Consider the following 15,619-nt stretch of genomic DNA (forward strand, 5'->3'; position numbering starts at 1 on the left):
CATTTTTCAATCCGTAGAATGTAAATTCGTGGGTAATTATTGTTGGGGAAGGGTTTTGATTTGAAACTAATGGTGGAAAAAGCCCTAAATTGGATATTAGGATCTTGGGTTGGTCTAGGGTTATTGGATTTGTTATAATCCAGATAATAAGACATTTGATTGTTGATCCTTGCGTTAATTGTATATTTTTAGACCACGAACAAGCGGAAAGAATCCGAAAAGAAAGATTCGAGTTTCTTAGGGGATTCAAGCTTGGATTCGAGGTAGGTGATGGTTGTGATTTCATGTTGGTGTGATATATGTTTGTAATTGCTCATTATAATGCATGTATGTATGCGAAAGTTGCATTATTGATCAGCCTAATTGTAAATGAGTATAATTGAATAATTGTATGCCATGAATCACCTCTCGTTGTATGATTGTGAGAATATACATTGTGATTGTGGTTTCTTGAATGGATCGGGTGTTGCGTTCCGACACAGTAACTTGGATCGGTTGTCACGTTCCGACATAAACATGGGATCGGTTTCCACGTTCTGGCATAAACATTAGATCGGGTACCACGTTCCGATATGTTAACAATTTGGGTGTTGCTTACATGAGAGGATCATTGAATTGTGTTGTGTATCTACTTGTGTTGATAACGTTCATATCTTATGATGATTGATATTGGAAGACTGTATGTTGCTCTAAATTGATAACCAATGTGTATTATTGAGAACGTGGGATGCTACATTGATCCTGAAAAGATGACTAATATTGTATATGTTCAGTATGTGCTAGTTTTTTTAATGTTGTGGTTACTTGCATGTGTTTCACTTATTGGGATAGTTGCGTGATCCTACCAGTACATTGTGATTGTGTACTGATACTGCACTTGTTTGTTCTTTGTTGAGTATAGGGCATCTTCAGGCGGCTATTGATAGACCTCAACTAAGTGACTATTGATAGTGACCAGATTCAAGAGTGAACCAGTTCTTTCAAGTTGCCATGGATCTCTCTTGTTAAAGTCCATTCTTTTCGGACTCATACTATTTGATTAAGGTGTTTGTTTAGTTTCGGGGTTGTACCTCTTTTTCTTAGACTTGTCGTTAGTAGAGTTTTGGTATAATGACTTTTAGGTTCTAGGGGTTGTTCTTCTGAATTAGTTTGGTTAGTTGTTTGTTAAAACCTTGGAGTTTATGGGGACTCCATTTTTATAGTCATTTAAACTTGCTTCAGTATCTTTAAATGCCTTAGTTTTCATAAAATTTGTTTGTTTGGGTTGTACTAATGATTCTTCCACCGGAGGGTTTGTGTTGGAGCCAATCATGATGGTCTGGATCGTGATAGATTAGTACAAAACAAAATTTCTTAGGGTGTCATATTAAACCGTAAAATAATAGTAACAACATATAACTTGCCCTAGATATTTTTGTGCATGTAATTAAGTGAATTACATGTGTTTTATACGGAATGAATCCATTCCTAGCAGCAAAATTCATAAATTTGAGGACGACGATGATTACCTTAGCTTGTAAAACATAGCAAAATGTTGACAATGCTTATCCTTAAAGATATGTTGTTTCGCATTTTTAATAAGTATGGATTGAATTATATTCTTGAAAAGTAAATTTAAAAGATTCAAGAGTTTACACAACATAAATCTAAAGGCTGATACTACAAAAAAATAAATTACCCATTCTCGTAAAATTCTAGTCCAACAATCCAATTCTTCATATTTATTCTAAGAAAAAGGGTTTGATATATCCTAACTGTCATTTAGAACTGATATACCCTCGTTATGAAATTAACTCATACATATTTCTACCGTTATACAAATAATTCACATATACTCCTACTGTTATAAAAAGAACTCACATATTATACCCTTTATCTAATGAAAATGAAAAAACTAGTTTTAGATTTATCTTTTTTTGACTTAAAAAAAAGCCATGTAGGGGTATATATATGATCCTTCTAGTAAAGTTTAAGGTACATTTTAATTTTTTTCATACATAAATTATTTTTTGACTTCTTTAATTATCATCACTTGAGTTTCTTATTCTTTTCATTCATTCTTTAGTATAAAAAAAAAAATTGAAACGAATTTTTTTTCCGGGTATATTGTAATTAATTTTTTGAATTTACTAAAAAAAACAATTGGGGTACGTATGATAAATTTTACAAGAAAATTAGTGACACATAAATAAATTTGACCATCAAAATAATACATTAAATTAATTAGTCATTGAAGCAAAAAATGTCAAAAAAAAAATTAACTTGTGAGGATGATCAAATATACCCCATATGAATTATATTTTTTTCAAAAAAATAACCAAAAATTAAATTAAAATTAATTTTTTCACTTCGATTAGAGGAAAAGAGTATACGTGAGACATTTATATAAAAATAGTGATATATATAAGCCACTTTCATTATGAACTGTATATAAACTCGAAATAACAAAATTAAAAAGAGTGTATCATACCCTTTTCCCTTCATTCGAATTCAATTGAACTATCAAGCATCAAGAGTAGATGCAATTTATAGAAACTACCTGCATAAATTTATAGAAACTATATATATATATATATATATATATATATATATAATAAAATTGTGACTTTACTACATAAATTTTTATATATAGTTGATTGACCTTTTCATATTTACTCAATAACGAATTACAAAAATAAATGTAAAAAGCAGTTTAGAAACAAAGACAAGAATGAGCATGAAAAATTTCGGTATATTAGTATTTGTTTATACTTTTTATGATAATTGATTCATATTTGAATATATTACTATTTTAAAAGAGAGTAAAAAAAAAAGCGATAAGTTGTTTTTCAAATTTGAACATAACTTCAAATTAAATTTCAAATTTTCATAGCGAAACACTGCTTTCAAGCAATTTCTTTTTCTCGGTCAATAAAAAGAACACACAATTGTTATAACCAAATTTTCTTCATCCTTTGGATTAACAGTCTGTTCTACTTTACATATTAATTATTTTCTCAAATCATTTTTTAATATTTAAGATTATATATCAATTAATATGACTATTGTAATAAAATATATTTATTAATCATTAATTTAAAATGTGTATGAAATATAATATGTACAAATAAAAAATTAATACAAAATATAGATGTAGGAAGAAAATATACCTTTAATTTCATTTAGAATTTATTGTGAAAATATAACGTTAATTTCATTTAGAACTTATCAGGAAAATATAATATTAATTTCGTTTAGAATTTATTAGAAAAATTATATACTATTATTATCTATCTTACCTTAAAAGCATGAACAACTAACTTGAATGTTAAATTACTATAATATCCCTCACTTAAGTTGTGACATTTCCGATGAGTTGTGACTTTTCCGATAAGTTGTGACTTTTTTCAAAAGGTTGTGATTTTTCGATGAGTTGTGACTTTTCCAAAGAGTTGTGACTTTTTCAATAAGTTGTGACTTTTTCAAAGAGTTGCGATTTTTTCAATAAGTTGTGACTTTTCCAAAGAGTTGTGACAATTCCAAAGAGTTGTGACTTTTTCAATAAGTTGTGACTTTTTCAAAGTGTTGCGACTTCTCAGAAGGGTCATGATCTTTCACATAAGACACAAAAAAATATTTGTTCATACTACCCTTTGTTAACTATAAATAGACGGACTTCCTCTCATTTTCCAACAACATTTTTTTCTAATCTTCTACTCTTCTTCTTCTTGCAATTTAAATTTTTTTGTGTAATTTATTGCCGTTTGAGTGAGTGTAAAGTTTAGCGGAATATGAGGTGCCACTATCCGGATGAAGTAAGTCGTTCTATCCTAAGAGGGTATATTTCATAACCTCAAGTACTTGAGAAAAATAACATAATTTTGATGATATAATAATTAGTTTTTTCTTAATATAAACATTAGTATGTAATGTTCCAATATATGAAGTTAACATGATGTAGTCTAAATACATTTGTTTTTGTTAACAATTTCTCTTATAATGTAGATATATGCTTCTGAAAATTATTTTTCAAAATTTAGAGAATTGTCACGATTTGTTTTTGATGCTCAAGACAAAAGAATGACTTTATTTATCAATGTTACTTATCTGATTTAGACTCCCAGGAAGTTTGCTTCAAAATAATTGTTACTATATAAACATTGCCTTTTTGTTTTACTTATTTTCTATTTCTCAATAATTCAGTATTTTAGATGAAGAAAATTTGATATAACTTGTAATAACGTCAATTGAAGTTTGTATTAGTTTAATTTTTATTATTTATTTAGTAGCTAATTTTATGAGATAAATATTTTCACTAATGCAAATATTATTTATATTTGGGTAGGTATTTGTATTTAAATTAAAGTATTATATATGTCACAAAAGTACTATCAAGTTAACGAGATCTTCTAATTTGAAAATATATTATTTTATAATGTTTCGAGTATTTTTTTTTTATAAAACAAAACTCACAACAAATATGAAAATATGTGAATATATAAAATGTAGTTGTTCTCTTCACATGTTCATATGACATTTAAACAATTTAACGTAGAATACACATGCAAAACATATCTGGTTAGATGACAAGAAAAATTCAAAACAAATATTGTCTGTAAGGTAATATTAGTGAGATAAGACTAAATTCATGATTGAACCTAATTAAATTGAAATAAATATATACATAAGTACATTTAACTAATAAATTTTTTCATTCATAATCTTTGACATAAGACACAAAAAATATTTGTTCAAACTACCCTTTGTTGACTATAAATAGAGGGACTTCCTCTCATTTTCCAACCACAATTTTTTTCTAATCTTCTACTCTTCTTCTTCTTGCATTTTAATTTTTTTTGTATAATTTATTGTCGTTTGAGTGAGTTCAAAGTTTAGCGGAATATGAGGTACCACTATCCGGATGAAGTAAGTCGTTCTATCCTAAGAGGGTATATTTCATAACCTCGAGTACTTGAGGAAACTAATATAATTTTGATGATATTATAATTATTTTTTGCTTAATATAAACATTAGTTGTAATGTTCCAATATATGAAGTTAACATGATGTAGTCTAAATACATTTGTTTTTGTTAACAATTTCTCTTGTGACATAGATATATGCTTTTGAAAATTATTTTTCAAAATTTAGAGAATTGTCACGATTCATTGTTGATGCTCAAGACAAAAGAATGACTTTATTTATCAATGTTACTTATGTGATTTAGACTCCTAGGAAGTTTGCTTCAAAATAGTTATTACTATATAAACATTGCCTTTTTGTTTTACTTATTTTATATTTCTCAATATTTCAGTATTTTAGACGAAGAAATGTTGATATGACTTGTAATAACGCCAATTGAAGTTTGTATTAGTTTAATTTTTATTATTTATTTAGTAGCTAATTTTATGAGATAAATATTTTCATTAATGCAAATCTATATTTATATTTGGGTAGGTATTTGTATTTAAATTAAAGTATTATATATGTCACAAATGTACTATCAAATTAACGAGATCTTCTAATTTAAAAATATCTTATTTTATAATGTTGCGAATACTTTTTTTTTATAAAAGAAAACTCACAGCAAATGTGAAAATATGTGAATATATAAAATGTAGTTGTTCTCTTCACATGTTCATATGACATCTAAACAATTTAACGTAGAATACACATGGAAATCACATTTGGTTAGATGACAAGAAAAATACAAAACAAATATTGTCTGTAAGGTAATATTAGTGAGATAAGACTAATTTCATGATTGAACCTAATCAAATTGAAATAAATATATACATAACTGCATTTAACTAATAAAATTTTTCATTTTATGATCTTTCACATAAGACACAAAAAATATTTGTTCAAACTACCCTTTGTTGACTATAAATAGAGGGACTTCCTTTCATTTTCCAACCACAATTTTTTCTAATCTTCTACTCTTCTTCTTCTTGCATTTTAATTTTTTTTGTGTAATTTATTTCTGTTTGAGTGAGTTCAAAGTTTAGAGGAATATAAGGTACCACTATCCAGATGAAGTAAGTCGTTCTATCCTAAGAGGGTATATTTCATAATCTCAAGTACTTGAGGAAAATAATATAATTTTGATGATATAATAATTATGTTTTGCTTAATGTAAACATTAGTGTGTAATGTTCCAATATATGAAGTTAACATGATGTAGTCTAAATGCATTTGTTTTTGTTAACAATTTCTCTTGTGATGTAGATATATGATTCTGAAAATTATTTTTCAATATTTAGAGAATTGTCACGATTCGTTGTTGATGCTCAAGACAAAAGAATGGCTTTAGACATTTATATGAATGACATCTAAACAATTTAACGTAGAATACACATGTAAAGCACATCTGGTTAGATGAGAAGAAAAATACTAAACAATTATTGTCTATAAGGCAATATTAGTGAGATAAGACTAATTGCATGATTGAACCTAATCAAATTGAAATAAGTATATACATAACTGCATTAAACTAATAAAATTTTTCATTGACCATCTTCATAGGTTTGCGTGAATAAGAGATATATATGACGATCCACATTGAACATTCACAAAAGAACCTGCAATATTATTTTTTGCTAAGCTTATTATTCAAATCTTCGCTGCTAAGCTTATTATTCAAATCTTCGTTTAAATAAGCAATACTATTTACCATAGCATATATTTTTTAAATTGATAATCACGTGCAACGCACGTGTCAAAAAACTAGTTAATATATAAGTGGAAACAAGCTAGCTAATAGTATAAAAAAAAATAAAATTGAACGGGCAGCTGATGGACAAGTATATAACACAAACAGACATGTTGATCATCAACTATCTGCTTATTCACATTTATATATTAAAATAATAAAAATAAATAATAGTATATAGAAGTAAGTGGAAGTGGATAATAGATTATATAAAAGGAGATATCTAGGGCTTAAGTTGTTTGATACATGATGGATGACAACTTACAACTACCTTAAATTTTTTGGCTGGGTAGCTACTCACTAATGAGACATGCATGGCCTTTTTGCTAATATATAAATAATGTATAATAATTATATTTTTCTTGGTATAGACAACTCATGATTACATGCACTCACACGTAAGTAAAGGGAACAAAACACATCATATATACTAAAACAGCAATTAGCTGAATATTATGATCTTCACTTTAATCAACCTTTTAAAAAAAATTTCAAAATGATGCAATGTTGACCAGCAAATCACTGCTTTTAAGTGTTATCCTGTGGACCATCCAATTATATGGCTTTCCATAACATCCTCTGGAAATTGCAGATTTTACGATGCATTGATAATGGACTATGGATATATTTGCATTAGTGCTAAACTTCTTATGATATAAGTGTAATTTATTAAAAGAAAAACTACGTAATATGGCAAACTTTGTTATATATATAAGGTACATAGTTATAATATATTTTATTTATGTATTATGGATTTATTTAAATATTAAATAGCAAATATGCTATTACATGCTTAATCATTTATTTTCAGACATGTTTTATGGTCACTATTCTTTATTTATCATCTCCAAAGCTTATCTCCACAGCTTTCCCTTTTATATCAACCTTATTTTTTTGTTCAAATTTCATTCCAATTTATATATATAATTTGTCTTGTCTGTTCAACATCTTTCTCAATTATTCATTGCCTATTGGTTAATATACATGTATTTTTGTATAGATATATTTTAATTCAATGTTTTCATGTTAGTTAACTATATATATATATATTGTAGCATTTTTATTTTCTCACTTAGTCATTGCCCATTGATAGTATCCATTTTTATTATAAATATTTAGTTAATATCCATGTATTTTTGTATGTATATTTATTAAATCAATGTATTCATCTGTATTTTCCATTGGTTAATATTCATGTATTTTTTTGTATATATTTAGCTAATATACATTATTTTTGTATATATATATATATATATAAATATTAAACTAATGTATTCATTTGTATGTTAATAATTGTATTTATTTATTTATTTATTTATTTTTGTATCTATATTTCTAAGGCGGAATGACTTGAGAGACCCTTATACTTGACTCCGTTTGTCAGATGAACCCTCCTATTCACCAATTTGCCAAATGAACACTTAAACTCGATGAAACTCTATTTTTGAAACCCTTCTGACCATTGACTAAACTTATGTGGCATTAAAATGGGTGAGTTGGACAACTGCGTGACTACACGCGTTTTGCAGCAAGTGACTACAATATTTTTATTTTTAAAATATTAAAATTACACAAGAAAACAATAGTAATATTAATTTTTTTTAAAAAAAAACTCAAATCATCTCATCTTCTTCTTCATCCCCCACCCACCCCTTCTCTCTTTATCTTCAGCCCCCACCCACCCCTTCTCTCTTCATCTTCAGTCCCCAGCCCACCCCTTCTCTTTTCTTCTTCTTCTTCTTCTTCTTTATTTGAGTACTCACCCACTCATCCACCATTCTTTCTTCTTTTTTCAGCACCCCTCTCATTCTATTTTTTCTTTTTCATTTCAACACCCTCCATCACTGTAGCCATTATCATTATTTTATTTATTAAAAAGAAGTTACCAAAAATGTAGGTATGGCTAATCCATTCTTTATTTTTATGTTTTATATAAAATTTTCAAGATCTACTATATTTCTTGGATTATTCACAAACAAATTCTTTTCAATTTGAAATTTCTTTGATAATTGAGTTTATCGATTCAAAATAAATAAAACATATCTTCAAGAAAACTTAATGGCTAATGAATTTTTGTGTTTGAAAATGATGGAAAAGGTGGGAGTAGAATGCGACTTTTTTTTGGGGATGAGGAGTGGAACTGGAGAAGACAATGAAGTGGGGGATTGGGGAATTGGGGAAAGGAGGAATTGTACATTTTTAAAAATATTATTTATCTTTTTTAATCATTAATTTCTAATGTGTCATTAAATGTTTAAAAAAATTATGATGTGTCATTAAAAAAATGACGTGGAGTTTCACGTGTAGCTGCGTGTATTACACTTCCACTGATCATGTGAGAAGAGGGTTTAAAATGTTATATTTCGTTGAGTCTAAGTGTTTATTTGGCAAACTAGTGAGTAGAAGGATCCAATTGACAAACAGAGAAAAGTATAAGGGTCTCTCAGGTCATTCCGCCTATTTCTAACTTAGTATTTACATTTTAGTTTAGTCATTATCATCTAATAGCAATAACATAAGTTTGTTTGTTTATAATGGAATTATAGATTAATAAAGTTGTATATGAAAGGATTTGTTTGACTTATAAAATTGGCCATTAGTTCATACAAATGAGTACATGTTTTATTCATAATGATTTTTATACCTGGATATTTATTTATTAAATCAACAAAAAATAAAAATACTCCATAAACAAACAAAAACTCTTTAATAGGTAATTATGTATTGTTAATTTAATATTGGAAAGTTGAGAGCTTGAGGGGTAATTAAAGGACAGTCAATTACAATAATAGAAATCACCTTATTTAGTGCGTTACAATTGAAACTATATCAATGTATTTTTTTTTAAAAAAACTACTAATACTTTATATATAGCAAGATTATGACATAAACTATAGTCATTTTTGATAAATATCATAATTATAGCTATTTTAATTTAATAAGTCTAAAACTGTAGTCATTTTCATAACTTCGTTCTGAAGAAACCTTACCCCTATACAAGAACCAGGTTCTTGTACTTTTGTCGAGACAAAAAAACGCAACATAATAAAACATAGATTTTATCGTGAAAACCTTCCTACCTCAAGGAAGGTAAAAACCACACCACAATCTTATTCACTTCAAGATTTACGTCCTTCTCAGGATTACAACTCAAAAGGAACTAACTCTAGTGCCTTTAACTCTCCAACGATTAACTATAATCTAAGACTCAACTCTCCAAGAAGTCAAACTCGCTTCTTGTTACAATTCTCTCACAACTCTCTTAACTCTACTCCAAGAAGTCAAACCCACTTCTTGTTACAATTCTCTCAAGACTCTACTCTCCAAGAAGTCAAACCCACTTCTTGTTACAATTCTCGCAAGACTCTACTCTCTAAGAAGTCAAACTCACTTTTTGTTACACAATCTAGGAATTATTACAACTCAATAATAAACCTAGGACAAATCAACAAAGACTAATAACCCTAGACTTTAATTTATCAGACTTCAACCATCAATAGTTCAGACTCGAACACAACTCATGAACCTGGTCCTCGTATTGTTGTGACGATGCGTGAACTTGGTCCTCGTGTTGCTATGACGAAGCCTTGCTGTTTTTCTCCAATGACTATTTCTCTCAAGATGATGCATTTTGTGAATATGCAATAGATATCGTTCTGGCTTTGCTAAAAAATTCTCTCAATTTGTGTTTATGCAAAGACGACTCTTTTCCTTCTTTGGCTTGAACCTTTTATAGACTTTGATTTGCCTTCATCAACTTCTACAAGGAAAGGAATAACAAATCCTTTTCCTTCTTGAACTTGTCTATATTTACTTCTTTCCTTATTTGACTTGAATTGCTACTTCTTTATTTCTTTCCTTATTTGACTTGGATTGGTACTTCTTTATTTCTTTCCTTCTTTATTTCCTTCCTTCTTTATTTCTTTCCTTATTTGTTTCCTTCTTTCTTTTCCTTCTTTATTTCTTTCCTTCTTTGCTCCTGTGTTTCAGTTCTTTCTTTATTTCCTTTTTCGCTCTTTTATTTCTGCACTTTTTCTTTTTGCTGCAATCTCTCATATTTGTACAGGTAGACTGCAGTCACGTGTGAGAACCTGGTTCACTTGATAGAGTACACATAAGGCAACAAGTAGTGAACCATGTTCACTTTATCAATCAACAAAACTAGTTTATATGTTCTCCTACTTCCCAACATTTTTCCCTTTTTGATGATGATAAACAATGCTTTGTCAATCATCAAAATTACAAACTTCATGTTCTCTCATTCCCCATTAATTTTCCCCTTTTTGATGATGACAAACTATGCATAATATGTCACTAACCCACATCATATAACTTCTCCCTTTTGGCATCATTGAAAATCAATAAACAAAGGACTCGATTAACATACAATGAGTGCAATATCATTTTAACTGATGACCACTTGGGCAACACTTTCAAGTACACTTCTGCTAACAATAAGGTAAGTTAATATGAGGATATTACCCATCTTAAACTCACACACAATCAAGATCTTCAATGAGTAACAAAATAAACAAATATGTACAAGTTTAAGACCTTAGAGCCCTGATTCAAAAGCATATGATATCATGAGTATGAGACAGACATAAGCACATCAAAGAGTCTGGAAAAATAGAGGATAAGGATTGGGACGAAGATTACTAAAGTGGGGCGAAAAAGAATGTTTATTGTCATCAATAATTTTTTCAGTACCCCCGTTGTGCACCAACTCCTTCGTTATGATCAGTTTTCTTAGAATGTGAGAGCAATATGAGGTCCATCATCAATTGAGCATAATCAATTTAAGAAGGTCAGGTGAGTATTTTCACGCATTATGGGCAACAACAACTGAGTTATGGAGCTTTCTTTCTTTGAACTTTTCATTTTTTTTTTAATTCTACTCCATAACATTTTCACTCCTCCATGTTTTTTTATAGCCCTTTTCTTGATGATATTTTAAAGGAGTACCAACTATAGGTAAGGGATTCATCACAATTTGGTGCAATAGAGATGGATTTATCAATAATAAAGGCAAGTACCGATAATATTAGGTTCCTAAGAGAATTGTTCCCCCTGAGAGATAACTAGTTATACACTTGGAATGGATGGAATATAAAATTTGAAATTTGTGAACCTGGTTCATATGTGAGAGGTAAAACAAGGTTCCCCCTAAATTAAAGAAAGGGTGGCTTCAAGACTGAGGTTTTCATCATTTGAGTGGTTTGGGATTGAATGATGCTTATTGTCAAAGAAAGGGTTCTTGGTGATTTTTAAAACAAAAAAGAATTGAATTTTTTTATGATCAACCAGGTTCACTAGTGCTTATATTTGACACAAACTCAAGAAATTCATGCATTGAAAAAGGATGGTATATACCATGAGTATTACAGAGAAACCAAGTTCCCCTTTTGTGTGCTCCTCAATGATTTGCTTAATGTTGTTAGTAAAAAAGTAGGGATAATATCCGCAGACCTTCTAAACATTGTTTGAGATGTGCCTGGAGTGTGTACCTGTTACAATACGAGACTGAGTTAGCAGATATTCATTGTATAATCACTCAAGCGTAAGATTATTAGTTTACTTGCCAATTATTAAAGGAAAACATGATAATGCATCAACTTGTTTCGACAAGACCAAGCTTTGGCTGATTTTTCTCAAGTTCTTCATATTCAAGGCCTTCATGAGTATGTATGCATCATCATATTGTCCCATATCAAAGGAATCTCTAGTTGAGTAACAGATAACCAAGTCCTATCAATTTTCAATAACTTCCAATGAGTAACAAGGACCAGGCTCACTGTAGGTGTCCTGATTGCTCTATTATTCCCCCTATCTCCAAGACCATGGGTTAATCCACTAACTCCTGCTGCAGGTGCATCAATGATTGTTAGATGTGAACCAGATCCTTTATCACTAGTTTACTTAAAAGAGAAATATCATTAATGACGCTGAGGCAAGTAAGATTATCTTCATGAAGGGGCATCTTAGCAACTTTATATACATTCTTGTGTCTTTTCAGAATCAGGTTTCCGGAGTTACAATTTGGCACACGATATTCAGCTGATGTGAACACTACATTATTTTCTTTGTCACAAATTTCAGAGATGATCAATGTGTTATGCTTCAATACTTGAACATAAAACACATTCTCTATGGCATGTGGCTGTGACTTTTCAACTTTGTCAATCTTGACTCTTTTACCTTTGTCATCATTTTTAAGGACACTTCACTGTCGCCTTGAAAATCAAAGAGTGAGAGGCAATTTTCTATCATTTTTAGCACCCGTTTGGAGCATGCACTATCCATGTACCTCTCACCATCACCTGAAACACTGGTAAAAAATTAGCCTTGGGAACCTAGATCAGCTTGGGCCCCTTTTTGTGAGTAAAATGATGAATAAGATCTCATCTATTACATCAAGGAAAATAAGATCTTTTATATGAAGTATTTTTTATTTGGAACCAGGTTCTTAACCGTTTCAGCCTTTTCCTTTTTGGTGAACTTAACATTTTTCTGCAAGGCCTCAAATAGAGCTTTACATCGATTCCTTAAATGACCTAATTTTCCACAATGAGTACATACATTTTTAGACATGTGAATAGCGTGTGCTACAAGATTTTTCTGTTTTCTAAATCCTATCCCACTTCGACTGATGGTCTGCCTTTCTTGAATCTGAGTTAAAATTTCGGTGGTCCATCTAAGATTTCGTTCCAAATCAAGTTTGGTCATATCAAGATTTTCTTGTAGTAGCCTATTTCTTTAAATTAAGACCTGGCAATTTATGGTTAACCGTTCTATTTCTTCTTCCAAGAGCTAATTGAAGTTCACTAGCAGAGGTTTTTGCCCTTGTGACTTAATTATGTGGTATTAACCCATTCTTTTAGATAATTGATGGTGTTATCACAAGAAGAAATTTGATCTTCCAATGCCATACAGTCAAGTCTTAGGGATGCATACTTATCCATCAATTGATTCTTTTCAAATTTTACTAGATAGTATGCATCAATAAGAACTGAAGACAGTGATTGCAATTGTTTCTTGGAATACATATTTATTTTAGACCTAGTTTCAATAAAACTTACCTCTAGTTGTTTTTCCTCCTCTTCATCTTCATCAGAACTTGTTCCAGCCATTAGTGCCTAAATTATTTCTTGTGTTTGATAGGTGTTTCTCTCATCTTTTGATTCTGTTTCAGCAACTAGTGTAAGAAAGTCATATTATCTGTTTCCTCTATTGCAAGTAGTGTGACTGATTTTTGAATCCTTCATCCTTAGACTCTTCTTCCAATGAGTCTCTCATAGCGGCAAAAGCCTTTCTCATTGAGAGATTTGCTTCTTGGTTGGTCATTCATCTGTTTGTGGGAATGTACTTATCATTCTTGATCTCTTTTACTTTTTCCGAACTTTTCCTCCTTTGAAATGCTTGTCCTCTTTATAACATTCTTGAGAACGTTTTGGTCATTAGCACAATGTGTTCGTCCTCAAAATCTTCTGGTGTTCTTGCTTTAACAACCAGATTCTTCTCCTTTCTTTTTCCACCGATTTCCTTTTCTTGATTTTTCTTGAGTTCATAGTTCATGAGATTTCCAAATAGTTCATCCATAGCCAAGTTATCTAGATCACGTGCTTTAGTAATGGCTTCTACTTTTCTTTCCCAAGACTCTGGAAGAATACCCAAAAGTTTTCTACATGCCTTCCCATTGGAAATTATTTCTCCTAGTGAGTAGATTTCATTAATGATTGCAGTGAACCTGGTATGCATATCTTAAATTGTTTCACCTTTTTCCATTCAAAACAATTCGTACTGTCTGTTCAAATTATCAATTTTTGATTTCTTTACCTGAGTTGTTCCTTCATGCGCAGTTTGCAAAGTTTCCAATATTGATTTTGCATCTTGACATGATGAGATTCAATTGTATTCATTTGGACCTATTCCACATATTAAGATCTTTTTAGCTTTAGCATTGTTCTAAATTGCATGTTTATCTGCATCATTCCATTCTTTCCTGTCCTTTGGTACTTGAGTGGTTCCATCAATTATTACTCTCTTCATGTATATAGTTGGACCATCCATCACGACTCCCCATAGGTCTAGATTTTCTCCTATTAAGTGATCCTTTATGCGGTTCTTCCACCATCCATAGTACTTTCCATTGAAAAGGTATTTCTTATAGTGTAGGTGGTGCAGCCATTGATCCTTTTTAAGATGTGTCTTTTAATGAAAATACCTACTCTGATACCCCTATACAAGAACCAGGTTTTTGTACTTTTGTTGAGACAACAAAATGCAACTCAATAAAACAGAGATTTTATCGTGGAAACCTTCCTACCACAAGGAAGGTAAAAACCACACCACAATCTTATTCACTTGAAGATTCACGTCCTTCTCAGGATTACAACTCAAAATGAACTAACTCTGGTGCCTTTAACTCTCCAACGAATAACTATAATCTGAGACTCAACTCTCTAAGAAATCAAACTCGCTTCTTGTTACAATTCTCTCACAACTCTCTCTTAATTCTACCTCAAGAAGCCAAACCCACTTCTTGTTACAATTCTCTCAAGACTCTACTCTCCAAGAAGTCAATCCCACTTCTTGTTACAATTCTCTCAAGACTCTACTCTCTAAGAAGTCAAACTCACTTCTTGTTACACAATCTAGGAATTATTACAACTGAATAATAAACCTAGAACAAATCAACAAATACTAATAACCCTAGACTTTAATTGATCAGACTTCAACCATCAGTAGTTCAGACTCGAACACAACTCATGAACCTAGTCCTCATATTGCTGTGACGATGCGTGAACCTAGTCCTCGTGTTGCTATGACGAAGCCCTACTGTTTTTCTCCAATGACTATTTCTCTCAAGATGATGAATTTCGTGAATATGCAATCGATATCGTTCTGGATTTGCTAAAAAACTCTCTCA

The 15,619-nt window shown here is 30.3% G+C and overlaps 1 pseudogene; it reads right to left on the minus strand.

The window, feature by feature from the left end:
* LOC125858925 (uncharacterized) overlaps positions 1-14,034 on the minus strand; it is a 50,381-nt pseudogene extending 36,347 nt beyond the window's left edge.
* Between the last annotated feature and the right edge of the window lie 1,585 nt (positions 14,035-15,619).

This window comes from Solanum stenotomum, chromosome 3 (genome assembly GCF_019186545.1).
Source record: "Solanum stenotomum isolate F172 chromosome 3, ASM1918654v1, whole genome shotgun sequence".
NCBI classification, from domain to species: domain Eukaryota; kingdom Viridiplantae; phylum Streptophyta; class Magnoliopsida; order Solanales; family Solanaceae; genus Solanum; species Solanum stenotomum.